Raw genomic sequence first — 5275 nt, 5'->3', positions numbered from 1 at the left:
AACTAGATTACATCATAAACACCAAAAGTTTCCATGTTTCATAGATTTCCGCCAGTGACAAGACTCAAGTCTCTCGTTCAACCAAGAATCAAGTTGCACGAGTCTCAAGAATCAAGCACCAAATAAGTATCAAGAGTCAAGAGTATAGTTTCCCAAGTATCAAGTATCAAGAATCCAAGTATCAAGTATCTAGATTTAAGTGTCAAGTCTCATAGTATTAAGTATCAAGAATCAAGATTCAAGTATCATAGTATTTAAGACTCAAAGTATCAAAAGTATCCATATTACATAGATTAGAGACTAAGACTGACAATAGGCAAGTATAGGGACCAAACTTTCCAAAAGCCTAAAGTTTAGGGACGCAGGGCGTTACAATAATGTATCGCGAAGACATGCTTTAGCCTATAAGTGGACACTCACCCCAAGAGTTCCCAGGTAAGAGTGACTGGTCCGATTAAGTGGATTTGAATGCACACTCTAGCCTTAGACAAAAAACTTAGGGTACAGGCATCCACCCTTCCAGATTGCACGTGGGCACATTATTAAAACCCAAACTTTGACGAGATTTTGAACACATCAAAGGCTTAAAAGCCTAAGGATTTTAGATAAATCATCTAAGGCTAGATGATTTATAGAGGAGTTATAGCAATGATGAGGATGGGGATTAGGATAGAGATCCTAAGTTAACTCATGTTTGGGTCCCTAGGAAGGTTATAGTCTAGGTCAAAAGTATTCTAATAACCTAAGTCCCTATAACCAATGCTCTTATACCAACTGTAACACCCCGACCGCGTATAAAACAACTCGCGGCGGAATCATCGGGGAGTCACGTTACAAATTGCTCATAACACATGGTACTAAAGTCTCATTATATTACATTGTTTTACAAAACACAGAATACAAGTAATTGTTTTTAAATTAAAGAAGACTAAGGCTCGAGTCCATTCCTACATGTAGCATACTTGAATAATCATCACGCATAATAACACCTGAAATATGTGTGAAAATAAAGTCAACATTGAATGTTGGTGAGTAACATAGGTTTTGTGGTCAAGTTTATGGCTCAAGTTTTGTGTTGAAAAGGGTTAACCAACTACACGAGTTGATTTTATAAGTAAATCTTTGTAGCCTTGAACCTTGACAAAAATGTTTGTTTTGTAAAATTGTGAAAGTAATCGGAAAACTTTGTATGGTTTATATATCTTTAACTTGAAAACCATTTGTCCGTGTCATGTATAAACCAATTGTCCTTGTTTTGTGTAAACCAAATTGTATGTGTCATGTATAAACCAATTGTTTTGTAGAGTATGAATTAATTTGTTTTGTCTTGTTGAAAACCAAATTGTCTTGTCTAGTATAAAACTTAAAGTATAGGTTGTTGGCGAATACATTCAAACATGTGATGACTTGAAAATGGTTTTAATTTAAGAGCGTGTTGAAAACTATTTTTGTGTGTATATATAAACCATATATGAATATTGTATTTTGAAACGGGAAATTTGGAAACGGGATTGTCAGTCCTATGGTACCATAACATACTACCGCTCGGCTTGGCCAAAGTTAATGAATGTATCATTGTCGAGTTTCAATGCACCATCAAGTTTCATGCGAATTGAAAACTATTTTTGTGTGAATATATAAACCATATATGAATATTGTATTTTGAAATCTTGAAAACAGTTATATGCACATATGAATCACCCCAAAACACTTAGAAAGCGTAAAAGAGGGGAACTATGTACTCACAGGTTTGTGTAGATGTCTTGTCCAAATGTGTATGCAAAGCTCAAGTGTGTGTCCTAATTATGTTGAATTGTTATATAGTTAGTGTGTATCATGGCTTAAACGGAAGTATGGATAGAATGTGGTTTATTAACCAAACGAGCGAAGGGTCTCGTATAATGTGGTTTACTAAACCTTATATTCTGATTGGAAAGTGTCTATAGGTGTTTTGACTCGTTATGACTTGTTAAACTGGTTTACGCCACTTTAACGGGTCGTATGCATAACTACTGGTCCGGATGGTCGAATGAGTCATATGACAAGTCCGATATGTCAAAACATGTTTAATAATGTTGTATAACCAATTTAGATGTCAAAAATATTTCTCATATAGGTTTAAAGCTATTTTACGCAAAAGGGTATTTTTGACCTTTTAAAAGTATTTAAAGTTGACTCACCATTTGACTAACCAAACGACATGACCATAAGGTATAACCTTAGAGGGTTATTCCCTATATTACTATGGTCGTATAAATGGGCTTGATCGGATCCTAACGCTGACCAAACGGGTCGGAATCGAAAGTTAAAGTAGAAGTCAAACTACTCGACTTTCGACTAGAAATGAAACACTAAATTAGAAATGACGAGCTAGACATGTTAACACATGTCTAATAATTTTATGAAACTGATTTGGTGTCAAAACTTTAAGTTTTAATACCCAAAAACTCATTCGTCGTAAAATGCATTTTTAGGCATTTTTACTTTTATTTCATAAAAGTTTGACTCGTCATTTCACCTACTATATGTGATGATCAGAGGGTGTAATCTCGAGGGATTAACACCTTCATTATTACGATCACGTAGCAAAGTTCAATTTGAACTTTGACTTGACCAAAAAGGTCATAACCGAAAATCAAAGCAAAAGTCAATTTGCTTGACTTTTGGCTAATAACTTACTACGAAAATGAAATAGACTAGGAGAAACACTTGCTTGTGTTTAGAAGAAGGATTAGAACTAAGGAATGGAGGCCACAATTGTAGAAGCAAGCTCCAAGAGTGTGTAAGAAAAAAAGAATGGTGTGAACAAAATGGATGAATAAATGACCTATTGATGTGCGAAAAATGAAACATCTAAATTACATCAAATGTGGCATAAAACTAACCCTTTTTTAGTACTAATGTTGGAAAAAGTGTGTTTTTGTCTTCCTTTTGTATTTTCAGGATTAAATGAGCTCAAATGAACAAAAGAAGCAAAAAGGAAGCTAAATCTAACATAAATACAAGAAAAGGAATAAATGTGACATGCCTGACCCCCCGACAGCATCTTCCCAAGCAAAAACAAGAGAACAGAACGCTGAACACGACCCGTGCTCAATGAGCACGGGGGCGTGCCCAAGTGTCTGCAGAAAAGACAAAGTTGTAGAAGCTTCTATCATCCACCACGGGGGCGTGCTCAGCGGACACGGGGCCGTGGTCAACTCTAAGATTCGCAGAATCTAGGTAAATCTTGATAATACAGATACGCTTCTGCACACCGGGTCGTGCCCAGCAGACACAGGGGCGTGGTGAACTAATGCAGACAAACTGCATTTAATGAAGAAAGAGAAGATGGTTGGACACAGGGCCATGCCCAATGGACACGGGGCCGTGTCCGGGCTTCTGTGCAGGCTATAAATAGGGGTGCTTGGCTCATTTGCAAACCATCCCTTGGCACACCACCTCTCTCACACTTCACCCACCCACCACCACCATCACAACCCACATCCACCACCATCACAACCCACATCCACCACCATCATCCATCATAGAGTGTGTGGGTAGTCTCGGGATCCAAGATTGATCGTAAGAGTTCTTGACAATCAAAGGCCATGTTTGCCTAAGTCTCTTACATCACTTGGTGAAGACAAGTGTCTAGTGTAATACTTTTTATTTTTAATCTTTTCGCACTTTTTATTTGGTTATGTATTAATGACTTTAATAACTAGTTTCGTATGTTGAAGGTGAATCTTCCTTATCATTTGTTCGTGGTGTCTTGGGATTATTTTACTGACTATATAAAATAAAAGATTTTCACCATTCATATCTCCACGGTCTATATGGAGATATGTTGGCTACCTAGTCGGGGGTTAAGGGAATGGTTTGGTAAGAGTCTTGCCTTGTTCAGTGTATAGATCCTGCAAGGACCTGGGTCAAATTTAGTAGGACCTCCTTCAATACCCATTGGTATTGGATGGCGGGGTCCAAACTCTTTGATCCCCTCATATGTAAGCTACTATTAAAACATTAACCCGGCTACTTAGGACTGTATCCCTGCTGACTCAGACTACTTAGCCGAGGGTAACGTCACCTTCAAAAGAGGGGCCTACCACATTACGCATTAATAACTTAATTAATTATCTTTCAATAATCCGACCCTTTAGGATTGTATCCTCGCTCACGATGGGTGCACTTGCCCATATGTGTGTTTAGTGTTAGTAAATATCGTGTTTTATAAATTTAAAACTTGGTTAAAAAGTGTTAAAGGGCTTAAAATATACATTAAAAACTATACGACACTTCACACGCATCAAGTTTTTGGCGCCGCTGCCGGGGACACAAGGATTTTAAGAAAGTTAGGAATCAACGGCCTAATCGTTTTTTCTTATTTTTTCTGTTTTTTTAGGATTTTTTAAATTTTCAGTTTCTGCAGAACTCAGCACGGGTCGTGCCTGGTCGGACAAGGGTCGTGCCCAGCATTGTTACTGGCAGTTTTTATTTTCCAAGTTACAGAGAGCTGAGCACGGGGCCGTGTCGAACTCCCCAGTAACAGGGATCCGGAAAACAATCACTGTATCTCCGACCACGGGTCGTGTTCACCTGAGCACGGGGCCGTGGTGAAGTTTCTGACCAACATTCTTTTTGTTTTTATTGCAGGACTTGGAACCAGGCGCCACATCTGAACTTTCCATGTAGTGTATGAGCTCCAGTTCTAGTAGAGACATAAAAGAACCCCTAGACGAACCCGAACGCTTTCTAATAAGAAGACTTAAAGCTAAAAACCTAGAGAAAGTGTCGGGGGCCCACTTCCAATGGCGGACCAACGTACCCTCATGGATTACCTATGACCCACCGTAGGTAATCTCGGCGCCGCTATCAATGCACCGAATGTCGAAGCCAACAACTTCGAACTTCGGCCGCATTTGATACAAATGCTTCAAAACTCCGCAACCTTCCACAGACTTGCGGACGAGGATCCCCATCTACATATTACTAATTTCTTAGAAATATGTGATACCTTTCGGATCAATGGAGCATCAAACGACGCCATCCGCCTTCGAATGTTTCCATTTTCACTAAAGGACCGAGCTAAGGCTTGGCTTAATACCCTCCCAGTTGGCTCGGTAAACACCTGGGATGAACTAGCCCAAAAGTTTTTATATAAGTATTTCCCTCCTGCTAAAACGGCTAAATTAATGACTGAAATTAATACATATTCACAAGAGGATGGGGAATCCTTATATGAAACTTGGGAAAGGTTTAAGGAGCTACTAAGAAAGTGTCCTCATCACGGTCT

The 5275-nt window shown here is 38.7% G+C and overlaps 1 non-coding gene across 1 annotated transcript; it reads right to left on the bottom strand.

Annotated features, from left to right (window-relative positions):
• Positions 1-5168: 5168 nt before the first annotated feature.
• Positions 5169-5275, bottom strand: LOC118482326. The gene has a single exon (XR_004868369.1). It is a non-coding gene; the product is annotated as a small nucleolar RNA R71 (small nucleolar RNA).

This window comes from Helianthus annuus, chromosome 9, assembly GCF_002127325.2.
Source record: "Helianthus annuus cultivar XRQ/B chromosome 9, HanXRQr2.0-SUNRISE, whole genome shotgun sequence".
NCBI classification, from domain to species: Eukaryota; Viridiplantae; Streptophyta; class Magnoliopsida; order Asterales; family Asteraceae; genus Helianthus; species Helianthus annuus.
The sequence above is the reverse complement of the archived record's forward strand: the minus strand, read 5'-3'. Positions and strand labels throughout refer to the sequence as shown.